This window comes from Bombus flavifrons, chromosome 10 (genome assembly GCF_040668555.2).
Source record: "Bombus flavifrons isolate JBK064 chromosome 10, iyBomFlav1_principal, whole genome shotgun sequence".
NCBI classification, from domain to species: Eukaryota; Metazoa; Arthropoda; class Insecta; order Hymenoptera; family Apidae; genus Bombus; species Bombus flavifrons.
The window spans coordinates 12808017-12829259 of record NC_138451.1 but is presented as its reverse complement, the minus strand read 5'-3'; the positions used below and the strand labels follow the sequence as shown (position 1 = coordinate 12829259).

General features: G+C 38.5%; 1 protein-coding gene and 1 long non-coding RNA gene across 7 annotated transcripts in view; one reads left to right on the top strand and one right to left on the bottom strand.

Moving 5' to 3' along the window:
* The window catches only part of Sol1 (CUB domain-containing protein Sol1), a 549725-nt gene that overhangs the window by 421831 nt on the left and 106651 nt on the right, over window positions 1-21243 (top strand). The window lies entirely within an intron of this gene.
* Window positions 12254-21243, bottom strand: part of LOC138184145 (uncharacterized) — a 118057-nt gene continuing 109067 nt past the window's right edge. For all 3 annotated transcript variants that reach the window (XR_011174259.1, XR_011174260.1, XR_011174258.1), the window contains 2 exons: window positions 16468-16602; window positions 12254-15363 (listed from right to left, as the gene is read on the bottom strand). This is a non-coding gene — a long non-coding RNA (uncharacterized LOC138184145). The remainder of the gene's footprint in view (window positions 15364-16467; window positions 16603-21243) is intronic.

The window sequence follows — 21243 nt, the reverse complement described above, 5'->3', positions numbered from 1 at the left end:
TCTGAAGTTTTTATCGCTGGATAACATGCTTTGATAGATGCATTCGATGAACTGCTTTTTGGCTAGTAAAAATTACCTTGACGTTAGTTACCAATCAGAATTAAAAAAAATATTTATAACATTCGACTTCTTCTATACCACAAGCTACAGTTCACGTTATATAAATTATTGGCCCTTACTTTTATTTTCCAATGAAACCTTCTTTATCCGGTTCTACGTTTCATCTCAGTGCCTCTTTGAAGTCATATGAAAGTATCATTAAACGATATGAAACCGAACATACTTGAACCTGATTAACATTAGGTTGACCGAAAAGTTTCTTTCGTTTTATGAGGATGTAATAGACGCACAACGTTTTTTGTTTTATATTATTTTGTTCAATTACGTACGATTCATTTTGTTCTGTCGAGATTTCACAGACTTTGTTTCACGTTTGTACGAAGGTGCACTGTTGTAGAAAACAGCCCTTAACAGGTTTGCGAAAGAAAGACACTTTTCGGACAACCTAATATATAAATGCTATATAATATAATAAAAATATAAATGCTAATTAATACATAAATACAAAATGGTGTGCAAATATTTTTCTAGCCACTGTATATAGTTTTTTTTTAAGAAAAACAAATCTACTTTCCCTTCGACCAATAATGAAACTCGAACGTTGCTTCTCGTTCGCCGTATCGATCGACGATCGATCGGAACTCGCAGGTTCCTCGCGGAAAGTTCAATTCCTTCTTACCTCGTTCATTATACCGTAATACGTTGCTGGAAGCTATTGGCTGGAAAAGAACATTGTTAGCGTTACTGACTATTATTGTTAGCGAGATTCGACGAGCGTAAGCAAACTTCGCCGTCCCTTTTCGCCGTGTCGCTGCGTATCTACCTCTAAGTGAAACCATTTCGTTAGCGGAGAACGCTGTCGCGATCGAGTTTACCACGTTTTCTCCCTTCAATCTTGCTTCCATGTGCGAGCTGTCTCGCCACAATGAGGACAAGAATATAATAGATCGACTTCAAGATGGGACGACGTCAGAACGAGGCAAATCTCGAGCAGTACGACAGGAATTTCTATACATCCGCTTGGCAGCCGTCGCTCTCTGGGATTGTAATTTCAGCATCCACTCCGTTAACCTCGCCCCTTTATCCTTTCTACCCTCTGTGCGACCTTCTCTCTTTCGTTCCCCTTGGATGTCTTATCGGAATGATCGTAAGATTTTATGCAACGAAATCATCTTCACCTTTGTTATTACCGTTATCGTTCTCGTTTTCACTCCGTCCGTCGTCTACCCTGTAGTATTATCTGGCTTCCTTTCTGCCATTGTCACAAACTTTTCCATCCGGAATTCTACTACGTTTTCTCTGTATACACTTCCAGTTTACAGAGTGACGCGTCTATCGAGACGAGAAATTACGAGTTCCTCTTTGTTTTTACAGCACCTGCGGGGAAACGGTATTGTTACCTTTTTACTTGTCACGTGCTTGAAGAATGTTTTATCGTAGAAGTAAAATTATCACTCATACGTCGCTGGGATACGCTAGGTATTGTCCATTTTTTTCTGCCAAATGGCATCGCTACGTTTTTATAAATACAAAGTAGAAATACGGTAGGCGTGCAAGAAATTCCAATCAAAACGAACTTTTTAACTTTATATTCGAAACACGATACGTAAAGGAATTTTAAGAAATATTGGATTTAAAGGTATGACAAGCGAAAGAGAATGGTATAACATAGAAACATCGTCGTATAATTCTATAACGTTACTTATAATTCTGTGAAATGTTTGAGACTGAAAGCGAAAAATCTATCTAGTCGGAAAGTTTTACACGCCACTGTACAAGTTAGGAGTCTAACGAGTAAAAGGTATAAGTATCGTCTTGCGAATGTTTTATTAAAAATATCAAACAGACTATTGTCACGTTCAATAAAACGTAGAAATAGATTGACGATATTTACATTTATTCCATTTTAATGCGCTGCCTGTTCTTTAATTACGGAACTGAAATATCAGTTCATTGATAAATCAAATTAACTGAATTCATTAAGCAATAATTTCAGCCAACGTATTACTTATTCTTAATTAATTTTTTTGTTTGCTTCATATTTATTTCATTTATTCCATCTTTTTCGATAAATATTCACATTTATCTGTTCTTCTTCTGTTTCCTTCGAGTCCTATTATCCGTCATTAGCGAAACTCCCATTCCGCTACTTCCATTTCTCGTTATGATCCATAAATCACTTCGACTCTCCATAGCTTTCTTCATTGCTGTTCTTTCTTCGTAGCTCGATACGTTTCAAACCTCTCAATCGTAAACGCGAATAGCGAAGCGTAAAACAACTCGAACGCCCGGAAGTAAACTGGCTCGCGCCCCGTACGCGATTCCAGCTTTTTACGTTTCCTATCCAGCCCCTCCTTCGACAAAAACCTTCTCCTTCAAGGAACAAGCTACAAAGATGAGAAAAGATCGCGGCAGAAAATCAATGTTGCACGCTACGCTACGGCATCGAACACGAATGGTTTCTTACAAATTGCGACATCCTGTATTTTCACGCACGAGCAACAAGACTTCCCAATAAAAAATCCATTGCTACGCCTAACAATAATGAAACGAACAATTTTTCACATGCTCGTGGTTTTTCAGGTTTCGATGGTATTTTTACTCCTGAACATTGCAGTTTCCAATCTTCTTCAGGGCTGAAACAATTTTATTTCAAGTACGTCGTAAAGAAACGAACTGCGATATTCACGAACATCGGCACAAAGTACAACGCGCTATTAACAATACGATCGAAACCCGAGAAACCACGAATGTGTCGCCTAATAACAGTGGAAGTTTAAGATCGAAAAAATAATTTTCATTTAACACTAGAACTAACACGAAGGTATCTCTACCAAAACCAATGAAAATGACTGGTCTTTAAGAAATACGTAAAATAGAATATTTTTATATTTATTGATTTATTACTTTCTTACAGAAGCAATTCCATGTTATGTAGCACATTTTTAGTATTATTAATCCATGTGGGACCACGAGCCCTAAACGAGGGTTGACACGTTTATAAAATTGTAGAACCAGTCGTTTTGAAAGCTGTGGTATTTCCAGTGTTGGCATCTAGCGATTTAGCTATCGATCCGGAATTTTCCCGATAACTGATATCGTCGTATCGAATGATACGCGGCAAAAATTTTCAAAACGTGTGGCAAGTTGTACAAAACGAAGAAACTGGTTAATTGGGGTTCGATAAACAGATTGCAGGACCCTTTTACACTTTGACAAGTACCAGTTATTTTGATTGGTATTGGTATAAGTAGCCTTGATACAAAATTATTTTGATTTTGAATACATAAAGAACAAAATACAATTCGTCATATTATTCTTTTAGTTATCGTTGAGAAAGTCATTACATCGTTGTGGAAAAAAATATAACATGCAGTAGGAATTTTAAAATAAAATTGTAAAACCAATCGATTTGACTGCTGTGGTATTCTAGTGTTAGCATCTAGCGATCTAGCTATCGATCCGGAATTTTCCCGATAACTGAAAACGTTTGAAAACGTGTAGCAAGTTGTACAAAACGAAGAAACTGGTTAATTGGGGTTCGATAAACAGATTGCAGGACCCTTTTACACTCTGACAAGTACCAATCATTTGTGACGTGACTGAATTTTGTCAATGAAATTAAATTCTATATTGCAATTGATCCGTCTTATCACAAACGTTTATATGTTGCGGTGAATGAGTATGGATTTGAAATTACCTAATTGATGTTCAGTGTTAGCGAACCAAGAAACTAATGCAATGTTGCAACTAATTGTAAGTGTGGTCAAGAGAAGCGCGGTATAGGATTTAGTCCTGAACTCGTGAATACTATAGGGTTAACTAATTATTTGGGAGGAAACTTTGGTCTAATCTTATTAAATAGCAGCTGATATTGAATGTACATTACAACTATATTATACGTATGTATGTACATATATGGAACATTAGAAGATTTGTTTCGTACCAATTCGTATAGAAACGGGTAAAATTTTCCTGCATTTATATTTACGTACATACTAATTATTGGAGAGGAAATTTTCATCCAATTTTACTAAATAGCAGCTGGTTCTGAATATATTTTATATATTTTACATATATTTCAAAATAAAGCGTGGTAAATGTTCTCTGTGAATGCAGATAGAATGGGTAAAATTTTCCACTTATGTATATATGTATATATATGGGTAAAATTTTCACGTAGCAGCACATCTGACTAGTAAGACTAGGAATTGAAGGTTTAAAGTCAATTTTCTCGAAAATATACACTTAAGCTCCATACTAAAAATCTTATTCTATATTTCCAACTTTTCTTTATCACGTGGAATTGCGTTAAATTCGAATGCATCACGATAGTGATCGATAGATCGGACAATGTTCTCTATTCCTTGGACTTTTCATCAGCGAGCAAAGACGATTTCGGGGACAATACAGTAACAGTAGCGAGGGAATAGACAAAGGAGGTGAACGCAAGAAGTAACGAACGGATTCACAGTATCAGTTTCCACGTGACCACGCGTCTTTTGGAAACGACGCGGCCCGACGACGCGGCGTCGTTCGAGGTGTCTGAATGAGCTGGCGTAGCTGGCCAATTGATCCGAAATCGCGCACGCTCCACCGGTTATCTTCTATACTATTCTATAGCACGAAAACGCGTCTTTTAAGACGGTGCTTTGGCACACTTGCTCTTTCACGGTATCGGTTATTCACGGCCTCCGCATTATCGCCCGTTTTTTCGCCAAGATCCTCTCGAGATTCCTGATCCTTCCGTTTCGCGCTCCGCCAATTCCTTCCTTTCCTTCTCGCTGCACCGGCGTGCTGCGTGTTCGCATTAACGAGTATGGAAAAAAGCTCGTGGCTCGACAGATACCGCCACGATCCTCGAACTCTTACAGTTCCATCTTGCTCTTACTTTTTCTAACGAGAACGTTTTTTAACGCGTCGATTATTATGGCGATATTCATCGGCGCACCACGTGTTACTAAATTTTTTAGAACGGCTGGAAAAAGACGAAACAGATTAAAAAGAATTGGACAATGTGAACGACTGAAAAAACATTGTGAGAAAAAAGGCGCTGAATTGTAATTTAATGTTTTTACATTTTACGTTAAGAAAACGTTGAACGTAAGATCGAATCAGAAAGTGGTACGCGCCAGCAACAATTCTTTTACGTTTTATCGAAGCTTGAGATATCGTTCGAGTTTAACGTTGGGTTTAACGTTAGAAAAAGTACAGTAGGGTCGAAAGTGTCCGCTAGAGGGTTAAAGAAGCCGTACTACTCTTCTCTAACTTCCAATCCACAATTCTTTCGTAAATTTCCTTTTGCACGCGAAGAGATTCGATCTCGTACGAGATGTTCGGGCAAAGGATTGAATCTAGTTTTCGATTCTAGCTACTTCCTCGAATTCCCCATCCTGCGTTTTCTTAAAGTGCTTCCGAACGTGCAAGTTCGCTCATTTACCTGTTACGTACGGAGAATATTTTCCGCCTGCTGTTTTAAAATTCCTGTAATCTCGAATCTCGATTCTGGCAAACGGGAACGCCCCAAAGCCCTGCTATTTATCGGTCGGGAAAGCTAGTTGCATTACCTCGGATAAATAGCAACCAGAAAGAGAACATCCTGTACGCAACATCGTAGTCTAAAAAATTATTAATCAGCTAAATGCCAATATATTTATTTCCTAAAAGAACTGATATCAAACTTTTATTTGTTACAATTATGATTACGTTTTACATATATATTTCCAGATGTGTGTGTCTAACATATATTTCTAGAACTAATAATTAACAATAGAACAAAGTTTTTATTAATCGCCGATCGTGCAATATCATTCGTTCAGATAACGATAACGAAGAATCTACGACTTTCTTTGGTATCGAATTAAATAGAGTGCCGAATAGAACAATAATCTCTTTTATCTGAGATTATGTAATTATTGTATAGTCTTATGCGTATTGATATTCTTTTCTTTGACGTTTGATATGAAATGCATAATATATTCTGAAAGATTTTGATTCAATAATATACATACATATATTAGCTTTTATCCTGTTCGACAGGATAATATTTACGGCTATTAATTCACATCTATTTGCGCTGATTACGTGTTATTAATTGGATACATTTAAAATACGCATATACTTAACGAACGCATAAATTTTGTTATTTCTGTAGTTTATTGTTAATGCGCCGTAAATATTGCGATCTCTATATGGATTCTGTATGAATTCATAAATTTAGTGCATAAATCCATCAGCATCCTAAATAAGAAGCAAAATATAATATTAAATTATTGAATATGGAACGACCGGTTACACAAACGCATAAAATCCTCGAATTTATCGGCTAAATGGGCTGCAAAATAGCATCTATTATACGTCAATTTATAATTTGGTATTAATAGTCAAACGAAGCTAGTGTACCATTATCCATTTTCCGTTGATCATTTTACTATAAAACGGCAAATTGTGCATCAACGCGAATAATGAACTGACATTAAATTCGGTCACGTTCTTACGAGTACAAATCCGGACTTAAACGCAACGTATGTAATTCAAGTAGCATTAATATAACTCGTAATAATAATATAGTTGAAAATATATAATTATTATATTAATTAATCAATTACTCATATTAATTATTGTATTAATACTACGCAGGATATGCTGTAATTTGTTTCCAAACGTTTATCGAACGTAATTTGCAGAATATTCTTTGCTACTGTTTCATCGCAAAATATTTTTAAATAGCTTTTCGCGTTTAAATGTATTGGAATTATTTTATTCGACGGAATTAATAAACTAGCGGAATATACGTACTTAAAAGAAGATAATTAAAAATCATTTTACTTATTTTACTAAAAAGGAATTTAGAATTCGACGGATTATACTTTGATAAAGAATTATTATTTTATAAAATTACAAGCATTTTATTAAGTTTTCGGTTACCGTAGTTCCACGTTCGCCGCTAAAGAGATTCAAACCAAAGAAATTCTTGAAAGTCTTCGCCTAACTATCCCTTTCATACAACATACATCCTCTACTCTGGTCTCCGCTGTCACGGTATTTGAGGCACGGACTTGCTAGGAAGCTGTGACGAATCTACTAACACGCCACGGACGAAACGCATTCTTCCTTCCCTTTTTCCCTCCATTTTTCGCTCTATTCTTTTTCTTCTTTTCTTCCTTTTTTTCATTACAGTGCTAAATGATCAGTTCATCCACCACAACCCAATGTAGTACGATTTGCATTTAAAACCTAATGAATAATTTATTGGAAATATCATCGAGTTTGTAAATACTTTAACTCTTCGTAGCCAACCTGTGTGGTTTACGCGCCAATCGAATTTTCGTGTACGTAATATATTCATTAAAATTTTCCATAAGTATTAAAGTACTTTCGGCAGTGTATATACCGAATGTCGGGACAAATCTTGTATTACGCGTCGACCAGGTCAAGTAGGTAAGAAAAATTCGAATAAACTTATGTTGGAAAAGGATTTATCAACAAGTTATAAGTTGTAAGTGTGCGAAGATTTTCAGAAAAGTTGTTCTTGGTTTATGAAAAAGCGATGGGAATAAAAGACCAGCTTTGAGGGTGTATACTTACCGCTACAACAGCAACGATATATTTTTGTCGACAATTTGTTTGACAAACTGACAAAACAATTAACAAAACTTTCTGAACTCTTGTAACTTCGATAAAGTATTTTCGAACACAGGTTCGTACCAACGTTTTTTATCTACTTGACCTCATTAACACATAGTACAAGCTTTGTGCCGGCCTTTCCGGACACACTGTATATTTCGAAACACAAAGCTTTTGTCATGTTAATTCTTTAATTAATTAGAAACTTTCTTCGTTTATAAGTCGCTTACAAAGGAACGCTGTCGACAAAAGTAACTACAGTCAGCGGTGTTAACAAACATCGTAAGTAATAACTCGTAAGCAATTCGTTGAAGCAATTGAGTCGAGAGCTTCGGTTACCTTAAATTTCGAACAGTAATGCGTAATGTACACGGGATATGCTGGACATATCGCTTGTAGTGCATTAGCCACGGCATTTCGCCGTCAAGCACTTCGATAATGCTTATTCGAGTCGACGTTCTCAAATTCTCAGAAGTTTGCTGCACGATGGAATGGAAATTTCGGCCGCAACTAGTCGAATCGCCAGACCTATATTCATCTTTCATCGTATCACGTCATAACTAATTTGAAATTTCATACAGTTCTAAGTGAATGTTAATGTTGGAAATTCTAACCCTTCGGGATCAGACTATTTTTATGTTAAACAGCGACATCAATGGAATACTCAAAGTGGCCAGACACGTTCATAGTCTGAATATATTTTTTCTATAAAGATCGTGGACAAACGATGTACAAATTAAACAAGAGGGAACACCAATCGCGACATAAATCTACTTAGATGAAAGAGATATTCAATTTTTTGATTATAAACTTTGTTACACGCATATCAGAGAATAAGACAGTTCAGCGTTAAAAATGACCAAAAATCTTCCTTTCGATAAAGAATCAAAATTACTTTCACTTTTTTACACGAATCTTTCTCAATCTTCTTTTTTTTTCTTAGCTGTTATTATATCGTCGAAACGAAATACGAGGTATGTTGGTCGAAATCGGAACAAGTTCAGCGATATCGGATTAAAGTTTTCTTCTAGGAAAATTGAGTAGAATAAGGAAACTAAATATCATACGCTGAAACCGAGGAAATAAGATAAAAATAAAGCAACTAAGGATAACCCTGACTTTTTATCGAAAAGAAGTATTTTGGGACTTTGTTAATATCGCACTTTGTTGCCGATTTAATAACAACTCATTTTTTACTCGTGATATCATTTTGTCAGATTAACGAAAGTACCTACGAATAAATCGTAATTATCTTTACGGGAAATACATATTCACAGGTAATGAAAATGGATTTTGCTTGACGCAAATATACGTCCGTAGAGCAAAGGATTAAATCCAGCGTTATACAAATATTCCAATATGGACATCGTTCAGCTTTCATTGCATCACCGATCGAGATGATTTCTCGAGTGCATTGAAATCGTCACGGTCAACGCGTGTTAGCATCGTAATCCAATACGATACCACGACATGACCCAAGGAACTTGTGTTTCAGTGTTCGTAATATCAGAAGTGGAACGCGATGCCGTTGATACTGCTACTAGGTAAAGTTCATAACGCCTATCGTTTGGATGAGAGTTCTCCTCAAGGAATCCATTTCACGTGGTAACAGCTAAAGTCGGCTCTGGATATCGATGTATCGATGCCTTTTTCCGCGATATAATTCTTTTAAATTTCCTTCCGACTGGAAAACTTTAAAAAATCCGGCCACACCTCGCCTCGATAGAAGTATACTGCACAGCGTTGCAGTTACGTTCCGCGTGCCACGGCACCGCAACCGTTACACGCGTTACTTTTTAGAAACAAAAATTCTGCTTGCTGTTTCTTTCTGTAACCGCGCGAACGCTCCAACAACCGAGTTTAAACATATATTCTGCAATTTAGGAAGCAAGAGCTTGGCAAAAGCTTCCGATCTTTCTTTACCTTTTAAACCGCGTTTAAAAATAATCTCCTATTATTTAGCATTGTACGTTTTCTTTCAACTAGCCTTCCGATCGCGTTCCAAAGTATTAGGTGGTCCGAAAAGTTTCTTTCGTTTTATAGGGAAATAATGGATGCACGACATTTTCCGTTTTATATTATTTTATCGAATTACGTATGATCGATTTTGTTCTATCAAAATGAAGATTACAACGTTCGACGGATTAGGTTTCATGTTTGTACAAAGTTAGACCTAAACACTAGATTTAATTAGATATTAGATATTTATATTAAGTAATATTTACTTATTTATAACATTTATTTATAAATTATACTTATCTATAATAAGTATTAACTTATTTGTTGGCCCAAGAGCTTCGAGGTAGAATTTTATGTATTATTTATACGGAAAGATTATTTATTATTTATTTCTCTATTATGATTCTTTCCGATGAATTCTCATTCATGAGAGAGATCGGATCAAATGAATATTTATAGATACGTGGCTTTCGAATAATTATTTTAATATTTCGTTATTAACTATGATTTATCGAAAATATTTCAAGAATATATATACAAAAAGAAGATTTAGCGTACATCTGTAATATGAAGTTGAGTAAACACGTCGTCTCTAACCAATTTCTACGAATTAATATGCGTTCGTATTAATTCTACTTTTAAAAGTAGTGCTTTTCTTTCGATTTCGAAATACAAAGATTGGAGGACCGCGACCAGATTAAACTTGCGAAGGAAAATCTACAATTTTCGACTTGTCGCTTGTCGATTCCTTAATATCGTTAGCCGGGAAATTATTGTTCAAGAACGTCCTAACTATAAGACTGTTTCGATTCGTTCTGCCGAGAAAGAATTCAATATCAGAGGGGCAGAAAATCGTCCGTCTATCGAGCTCGGCGGAAACCATTATCCCGTACGTCCCTTTCAATTTCATTCAGCGGTGCTGCCGGTCGCAGGGCAAAAATACTGAAATAGCAAATATACGATAACCCTCTAATCCGGGCTCCGCCGATAGCCAATGGGAATAGAAACGTTGCGCTTGCAGCATTGGGCACAATTAAACCCGACGACCCTTCGGGATCTACTATCGTTCAACGTGAGCTAAGGGGAGAGAAACACGTGTACTGGGTCGCGCGATGCATCCACCGGATAACGGATATGGCTTTTCTTCTCGCTTAGATAACAGTGTCTCCACCTATCCCGATGGTCCAGTAGCGAAATTCGAAGGTCAGAGGATCCGCGGCGAGATCTCTGCTCGCCTAATTTCCTTTTTCTTCTCGCTTAGATAAGAGTCTCTCGATCTTCGGTCTAGTGGCGAGATTCGATAAAAATAAGCTAGTCAACTATAGCCGATAAGACTGGAAATGTGAAAAATATAGGAACGTATGACGCAACCGATGGTTTCTAACATTATCAGGTCTGTAGGTATGAAACCGGAATTTGCGTATAGATTGTCCTAGCTGATAATGTAGTTATCACTAAATTGCGTCATTGATGCCAAAAGTCTTTGTTGACATCTCACAAACATTTTCGACTCGGAACAATACAAGTTTCATACAACAGCATAGTTTGTAACAGCGTTGAACATGTCAAATTTTGTGCCTGGAAACTACGATTTGCGGACAGCATTGATTTTCTCTTACCATTTGAAGAAAACTGCCGCAGAATCGCATCGAATGCTTGTCGAAACTTACGGTGAGCACGCTCTTGGTAAATCACGGTGCTTTGAGTGGTTTAAAAAATTCAGAAGTGGCAATTTTGACGCGAGGAACGAAGAACGTGGAAGACCACCGAAAAAGACCACCGAGCTGTTAAAACCTGGCGAAACCGTTAATACTGAGCGCTACCGACGACAAATGATCGATTTGAATCGAGCTTTGCGTGAAAAACGACCAGAATATCAAAAAAGGCGACACAAAGCAATTTTGCTTCGTGATAATGCACCATCGCATACAGCAAAACCGGTCAAGGAAACGATCGAAGCGTTCAGTTGGGAAATATTTTCGCACGCGGCTTACTCACCAGACTTGGCTCCGTCCGATTACTATTTATTTGCATCGATGGGACACGCACTTTCTGACCAGCACTTCACTTCTTAGGAAAATGTACGAAAATGGCTCGATGACTGGTTTGCCTCGAAAGAGCGACAGTTTTTTTGGCGTGGCATCCACCAATTGCCAGACAGGTGGGAAAAATGTATAGCTAGCGATGGGCAATACTTCGAATAAAATATTTTTAATCATTTTCATACAATAAACGTGTATTTTCTATACAAAAATTCCGGTTTCATATTTACATGCCTGCTATATCTAGGTAAATCGGTTGGGTTTTAATAGAAACTCTGACGTGATTTTGGTGTAGGACTTTAGGTGCCAAAGAAATTTATTAACAATTGTTGGAATACAACGATATTAATCGCATACAGGTGAGGTGATTGATCGAACGGATTCTTCCCTTCGTTACCCAGCGATATCCCAATAGCGTACGTTCGTTAGATGTACCGCGGCGGCTAGCGTGTGCATGCTCTTTCGAGAATTCGGCGGAAGAAGCGCAAGGATATGGATGGAACATTGGACACGTCGCACAGCATCCACACAGCATCCACACAGGTCACACTCATTACTGCATAGAGAGTGGGGGTTCAAAATCTTTTCAAGGGCCATGGGTCGCTAAGTCAGTCAGTCTGAGAATAACTAGTCAACTGTCTACATTCAACAACACTCACTTATATTTCCTGTAATAATTGTTTAATAAATATCACATAATATTATTTCAACACAAACATTGTGTCTTCCACAGATTATTAATCTTAATTCCGAGATTAAATTCTAACAACAATTCTAACTTTCGACTCTTTACGTACGACTCTCGATTCCAACTGACTATTCTCACAACTCGACTGTTTTCTCGAGCCGATTCGTTTCTTTTTATCACCTCTCAATATCCGCACTATGCACGCGTTCGTTTCCACGTACGCCTTCTTCCAAATATTCGGCGGAAGGACCGTAGGGATATGGATGGCTCGTTAGGCCTGTCGGCCTTACGCTTCGGTGATGTATTTTGTACCGACGAAAACGTTGGAAATTTTTCTTGTCGAGTGCCGCTACAACTCCTTCGGTATGAAACAGAAAAATCGGTTTTATTCTTAGGAACGAAACAAGAAGACTCGAGTTGAATTCTGAACACGAACGAAGCTATAATCTCGAGTACAGAGTATAGCACTCGCTTTTCACTCGAGCTACGACGATTCTCTAACCAGCTGAAACTATATACCCATTGTTAAGCCTCTCGCGGAAACTACAGATACGCGCGAGCACGGCTTCCCCCGTGGCATGTGATTTATGTAACGAGCGGGCATGTTCAATCTTACCACTAAAACCAATACTGAAACTAACGCTAAATGTCTAATAATCGAACAAAACCAATCTGGCAAATAACAACACGCACGTTGAAGATAAAATTAGAGGGTCGAAATATCCACGGTAAGATCTTTGCTCGTGCAATTCCGCTTTTCTTCTCGTTTAGATTACGACTCTCTCCAACTAACGGGACTGTGCGATAGCGAAATTCCGAAGGTAGCGGGTTCCGCGGCCAGTTCTCCGCTCGTCTAATTTCACGGACGATGTCTCGACTTGGTCCACTAGCGAAAATCTCGTGGATGCGCGCATCTAAGGGCGCACAACACGGAGATGCTCGATATCCCGATACATGCAACTCGAATCAGGACCGGGGAGTCAACAAAACACATTAACGCTAATCTGTCCGTACGTCGAGCGCAGTCAATGGCACGGCACGAATCCCATTTGTCCAGGACGACGTCTCGTGTTGTGACGTACGGTTGTGTGCGGTTGTGTACGGCCACGTACTTACACTCCCGTTCATTAATATCAGCCGGTTGGTATCGTACAAAATGTAATAGTTGATCGTAACTGTCGAAGGGACGATTAAACGATCGGAATTAGAATAATTGGTAATTGATAAAATATATATTGTAAAAAAAATATGACCATTTTTCAACTTTACAAATCAATATTACAAATGAAGATTAGAATAATAAATCGAGAATCATGTGTATGTATATAATGCACATGATACGTAAATATATGTAAAATATCCAAAGTTATTGCAACACTTAAGAGATGAAACAAATTTTTATGCAGGTTTCATTTCCTTAATTTCATTCATAAAGATGTAATATTGCGCAAACATCTGCTGTCTACCGACCATACGAAATCAATTAAAACAGTGATCGACAGAAGGTAGACATTTATGAGACGCTGATTATAGCGCAGAATATACGGATTCCTCATAATCCGTAGTTCCAAACGAGATAATAATCGTAAGAATTTGAATAGGTTCTCGACGCTTTTTCAGGTCCACATAGGATGCGGCCGAATAACTTGCCAAGCGGAGTGAAAGTGATACCTCGTGAAAGAAACAAGAAAAAGGCTTAGTTTCCGAGAAAATCGGGTTTGAGCATTTATCAAATACGATTCAACGTGGCTAATTCCGTCTGACCGAATAGAAGGAAATAATCGCTAGGATTTTGCTCTACGCGTGAAAATAGGTGAAAAACGTAGAGTAGAATTTTTCACGCGGTGCTTAGTCTGCGTGAAAAGTAAATTTGAAAATTTACCATACGAAAGTGCAGCAGACCGATGATACGTCTGCGAAAAATACTGTCAGCTAATACTTACGAACGGAGATGTACGTCTTCACTGTGCGCGTTTCTGCGTATCGTGTACATTCTTAACATGCATGGAATACGTACATACGGACGAGTGCACGTTCAAATGAACGTGTACCGATAACAACGTACCGGGTACTTACATTCCTACGGGAACGGACAAAACATTTCTATAGGTAAAGGTCGACAGGGCAGCGAAGCAATCAAGTTCTTCTGGAGCGGGGAGGAAAACGAGGGCTTGTCGAAGGCACTCTGTTCCTTCCATTGCGCTCTGTTCAGTTTCGGAAAGTTCGACGACGAGCATGCTGTGCCACAGTTGCCCGCGACTATACCAGAAGATAGTGGCGAAGGGGAACGCGAGGATTCGTAGAATCTGACCTGACCGCTTATCGAACGTGGTTAGCGGTACCAGCCACTCTCGGCTTATCCCTTAGGACGCCGTCCGTCGCCAAAGACGACCTGACTATCTTGCACAACGTATTGTACCTTTGCGCCAGTGGAATACCATTCTCCCTCTTCCTTCCCTTTTCATTCCCTCGCCCACACTTTGACGCCCGTCCTTTTTCCACCCTTCCCCTCGCCTCACACCAGGGAATATCCCGAGGATTTCAAAGTCGAACAACGGGCTCGACCTCTTCCTTTTTTCGCTCGCCCGCAATGGACCACGATAATGGACCGGGTGTTAAGATTCGAATGGAATTTTCCGAACATGGATATTTGAATCTGACCGGGATTAAAGCAGCTTTCGCGTTGGTCCACTTGTGGTCGCGCTCAACCGAGGAACGCGAAACGTAGATAAAACTATTTTTTCGAGGGAGATGTTGCTCCATTAATAGGATCTACGTAGCAACTGTGTTTTCGCTCTAACTCTGCTTTCTACTCGATCTTTTTTTACGTATATTTCGTTCGTTTCTCTGTTACTTGAAATCGTTAACGTCGAGAAAATTTAAATATTGCTCCTGTACGATGCGAGTATACCTTAGCACGCAATGTCCATGACACAATTCGCTCGTTCGTTTCAGTCATTTGTCGTTCTGCGAGCGTAAATCCTCATCCTGAAAGATATAAACACATTTATCGTACGACCTGATACAAAGCATTTTTAGGGTTTTCATTTCCAATAGGACAATCGGCTGGATTGTAATTCGTAGGAATTTTTCGTTAGAACTTTGTCTGAATTTTTATCGAGCTTATAAGTATACCGTCGGTGAAAGATAATGAGTAAATTTTATTAATAGCATCTGTAAAATCGCGTAAGAGTACTTGGATCGTTGAATTTGACGTCTCCTGTATTTCGGTGGTTTTCAAAGGGATTCTTGAAACTTTTAAAGATATGTTATCCGTAAGACTAGATTTAAAAAATTCACGGCGCTTCGTCAAATTTTTGTATATTTCAGAAGTAGCGTGGAAAGTTTCCGCAATATGGGATGCTGTATTCGAGTCTAGTTTGCCGGTTTTGATTTTAATTGAGTTTTCTTTCAAACATGCAGCCGTTGTTTCTGCACGCAGCGAATTTAATTAACTCGAATGAAACATTTTTATGTACAAAACTCGCTGTTGATAACGACATTACAGAATATCGTGAATTTTCTATATGAGGCGATTATTTTACATAAAATATTCGATAAATTAAATACACGTCGGCTTTTCATTTTATGTTTTCTAGCCATTTTGCAATATTTCACTCCCGTTATTTACGCTGAAAATCGTAATACGTCCAGGATATATACACGTATGTTAAACATCACCAACGATCGTTACGATCCAAGTAATATTAATACAATCATCGTATTCAAATTTATATACTCATTATGTTCGAAATATTTTAAATATAATATTTGTCGTATAAAAATATGTGAAATATTTGGCACAATAACGCGTTCGTTAATTTAATGTTACGATATATCATCAAGTACGTACGACTGCCCATAAATCAATTCGATAAAACATTCTCCGTATTTCATTGCTGTAGCTTACAATTAGTAAATCTCAGGATGTAACGCGCTGATTTAATTTCTCGACCGTATCTTAGCCATAAGCTTAATTTATCATATGCCTCAGAAGGAAATATAACCGGCATTTCCGTCACCGAAACAAAGCCAGTTACCTGGAATTTTCAGCGAGCGTATAAACGTATATATAGACAATTGTTGACTTACAATTGTAAACTAGAGTATCAGTGCATCCGCCTCCGGCTAGATAATTCTATTGTGTGTGTACCCGTGTTTTCCTCTTTTCTTTCTCTCGTCCTTTTAATAAATGAATAACTCCCTGAGATTCATTTCCACGTTTACCTACGCCAAAGTAGATTATTATTAACATGGCGAAAAGTATCCGCTAGAAAGTTACTAATTGCTCGTATGCGAGTGGCAATTTTAAACTTTCTCTCGATCGCGACTGTACGTACGTTTGATGCTTTGACGTTTAAAGATGAAAACAGGACACGTAACAAAAGCTGGTTCTCACACTGTGCACTTGTGAAATATTTTATCGGAGTCCACCGCGTGCATTTATCGCGCATTGATTAAATTCCACGTACGATCGATCGTGCAAAAAGGCGTCATATGGCGAATTTGGAGGAAACTGCGATGGAAAATCGAGCAGCAGAGATCAAAGTGGAGAAAGAAAAAATCTGGACCCTAGCGTACGCGAGACATGGCGTTAACAGCAAGTGAAACGCACAGAATCTGAAGCACGTGACAGGAAGATCTGGAGAATGTTCGAAAGGGAGAGAGTTGCGGTTAAATGTACAGAAATCAAACGTTCTGATCTTCTATAAAGAAAGTGGCACAAAAAAAGGAAAAGAGACTCTAGAAGAAGCGAAGAAATTCAAATATTTGGGATATAATTTGCAGAAAAACGGAGGGAGAGAGTCACGTGTTGAGGAAGTTGGGAAGAGAGCAAGAACCGTAATGGCTCAGATATGGACGAAGAAAGTTGATAAACAGCATTGACAGGAGAATTTTTGGAAGCGCAGTTGAAAGTATTTTGTTGTACGCTGCAGAAGTATGGAGGCGGTAGGAAGCGGAAGAAATAGAGGATCTACGAGAGAAATATATTAGATGAATCTTTGGGTCTGGACTTTTACGCCCCTGCATATCTAGTCCTGCAGCAAACCAAAACGAATAAAACATGGATAGGGACGAGAAAGAGGGCAATAATATACGAGGAGAAAACGAAACGTTTAAACAAGAGCGAAATAATACAGCAGCGCTGGAAGGAAATAGATACGAAGCAAGAAGATAAGAAGTCGAAAGGGGACGAAATGAGAGACATCTAATACGGACAGAAAAATGATAGATGCTAATGAATTGGAAATGGAAAGAACAAGAGGGAAACACCTTGCTGAAGGTAGCGAAAATGAACGAGGTAGCGTAGTTACAATGGCGAGAAAAAGGCAAGAAGGCAGATATAACACTCGTTATAACGAAATCAGAGACAATCAAAGAGCTAACTGTTTAAATGAAAACTGCAAAGGCGGAGATCGAGGCATGATTGCTGGGTTCGGATGTGGATACAAAGAAAGGTGAAATATTTATTGGAGTGAGAAAGACGGTACAATCTGCAAACTATGTAAAGGGACAAGAGAATCGTTGGAACATGTGCTGCGTGAATATAAAGAGCTAAAAGAAACACGGTTAAGGAAAAAGAGCGAAATGGATGCGTTTAGGAAGGATAGGAAGAAGCGGAATTAAAGTCTTGCGGTTAGATTTCCCACGCGCGCTCTCTTCCACAAATAACAAAGCTAACCACCCATTTTATGGTCGAAAGGAATGAAACAAAGCCAATTACTATGCAATATATTTTGCATCGAAAGTTGAAATTTATTCGAGCTGGCGTGTGCTTTGCCGTAAAATGTCGCCGGCCCGCAACACACAACTCAACACTGAAAGGGTTAATCCGCTTTTCCTCCGCCGGATATCTCCGCCGGGACTATTATAATGAGCCACGGCACATGCAAGAAACACGGCGCAAGTATGCGCGCAAAGACACGCAGCGAATTTCCGCTTGAAATTTCACGAATTACCTCGCAGCAGAGCCGGCCTATTCTTTTATTTGCGATACACAATTTCCTTCCTTTGAGGAATCTACCGCCGCGATTGTCGCTGCTTTTTTCTTTATTTGCCCAGCCCCTTGCCCACCTTGCAATCGCTGCGCCAAATCCTTGGGGAATTGTATAACGAGGCAGAGTGTACGGGAACGAGATAATATAAGCCACGCACGACCATGGCACACGACGAAATTCTTGGCTGAAATTTACAAAGGACGACAACCGGGAATTAATCTCGCACGAACCGGAACACGAGGGAAACCTTGCTTCTTAGCGTTCGGTTGCCCGCTAGGATAATGCTTCCCCTCGTCGAGTAATTTCATTCGTTGGATTTTCTATTTTCGTCCTTTCTCGTGTTTTTCTCTTTTTCTCTTTTTCCGCTCCATCTTCACGGGATACACTATCCCCTGTTACGTCCTCTGTTTTCACTGCATATTAAGCTCGTGAATTGCGAATATTAACGATGAAACCTGCCTTTCCCTCAGTTCGCTTCGAGCCACTCTTTCTCCACGTCCAGCTTTCGTATTCTTCTTTCATCTTCCCCCGCCCCCCCCTTTTTTTTTTATTTATACATCCCGTATACTCGATGCTGTTTTCATTCGTTGAATTTCGTCGTCTCTTTCCTCTTTGCTTTCGTGTGTTTCCTCTTCTTCGAAGCTCTCGTTAGGCTTTAAAGTCCCCTGCGGTGTAAGAAATGCTAAAGATATAATACCGTTTTTACGACCCTAACCTTTAATGATCATAACTCTTTACGGGATCTCTGTCTTTTATTTCCTCCTTTCTTTCGACGAACGGGATGATTTTGCGAGAAAGCAAAATGTAGATTAAATAACTATAAGTGTATTAAACATTTTAGATATTGTTGACGTCGTAAAATTGTGAAAAATAATGATGATTATCAAATACATTAAGTAATTATAAATAGTATTAGTCTTTCTTTCGCAAACGTGAAACCAAGAATGAAAATCTGTGAAATGTCGCGGTGTTTATCTCAACAGAACAAAATGGATCGTACGTAATTCGACAAAATAGTATAAAACAAAACACGTCTGTTATTTCCTCGTAAAACGAAAGAAACTTTTCGAACAACCTAATATTAAACTAGAGAAATAGAAATTATATACCTATATAACGTATGCGGTGTATATGGTCTAACTATGTAGAAAGGGAGTCTCTTCGACACAAGGCGTCCTCGAAAAATGTTTGTCTACTATATTTTTACTAATTGCTATATTGCTATATTTATAATCGTTATTGTTTCACGCATAAACTACGTAGAAATAGAGTTTCTCGCGTAATACAGAATATTTTCTGAAAAATTTCTCGCCTTACCTATTTCCTTATTTTTTCCTTTTCTTTGTACAATTCTATTTCTTGAGACTGTCCGAAATTAACGCTATCGTGCATCCCATACGTGTACAGCTACTTACTTGCTCTACTTGCGTACTATTCTTCGTAATATACGCTAAGATCGTAAATAGAGACAGAGCTGTCGTAAACGCGGTAAAGGCGAAATTGAGTTCCGTGAAAAACGTCAAGTTTCGCAAGTGTGTAATCGATACATTTTTCTTCCACGTCAAGACATCTTGAGAAACTTTGTACGATCGCAGTAGCTCGCAATATCCATATTGTCGCTACGAGACAAGAGCTTTGAAAATTCTTGGCTCCGTTCATAGGAAATTTCTTCGCGATTCCGGTTTATATAAGTTGAAGTTTGCAATTTTCATTTGCTCCCTTTGTAAAATTCGTTCTTCGTTGTATTAAAGAGAATTATTGAGTTCGCGCTTAATCCTCTTACTACGTTTGGAAGTTTGAAATTTCGATGAATCGTGGAATAAAGAAGATTTCTTTAAGCAGAGTATTTTACGACGACGTTATGTACACAGCCCTGTGGTATTTGTTGCGCTTTACGTTTCATTAAGAAGCAAACAACGTATCGTTTGCGTTGCAAAATCGCGTAAGAAAACGCGACGAAAAGGACTTAATTATATTCCGGATACTTCATTCTGATTCCTTCGTCGCGTTAGCTACGCTGCCAAAGGTTTGGTGATGTTAAAACAAACCGTTGGATAATTACAATAGAAAAACGAGAAGAAAGAAAATTGTCGATGTAAAAGGAGACTATGAACAGAAGATCGACATAGAGAATTTCGCGCAATGTAGAGGGCAAATCCTTTTGATTATACGCTGTGACAAATGCACCGCGAAACTGTATCTTGCTGATACCACGGATCCCTTGGCACGCATCTGACGATTGTACGCGAAAAAAGGAAAGTGTCGCAGTCTTGCGTTCTTCGAGTCTGACACACTTCGTTTGACTCAAAGACGCTGATGCTACAACGTAACATCTTAAAGCAAACCAAAGGCTGTTTTTTGCAGAGTGCATATCGTAATTTGTTGCTTAAATTCCATCTGGGACTATGCCTCTCTTCTCTGGAAATATCGCACAACTACTCTTCCTTGGGATGTAAGACGGTGTGTACTTGTGTGTTATCTTATTGGCGGTTGTGTATTGGTAAAAATTGTGCGAATCGGACAGCGATTTATAACGTCACGAGTGTTTAAATTAACATCGATAGTTGTACAAATCTGTCGAAGCGACTCTCACTTCTAGGAAAACTCTACGTCTTCTCTGGTGTTTAGTTTCCTTAGTCCTCGAAACCATCGAGTATCGTTTAGCTCCAAATCAATTTGTAGGGCCTCTCAGCCTCATAGCCTTGTCTAGTAGTAATAAGTAGTATAAGTAAACGCTGCCAGCATATACTTATACTTAAATATATTTCTATTATACATTCATCCACGCGTTTCTCTCTGTTCTCTGTTCTCTTCGCACAAAGGGACAATTCTCAAACGTGAGTGGGCCGAAGACAGTATAAATGGCGTT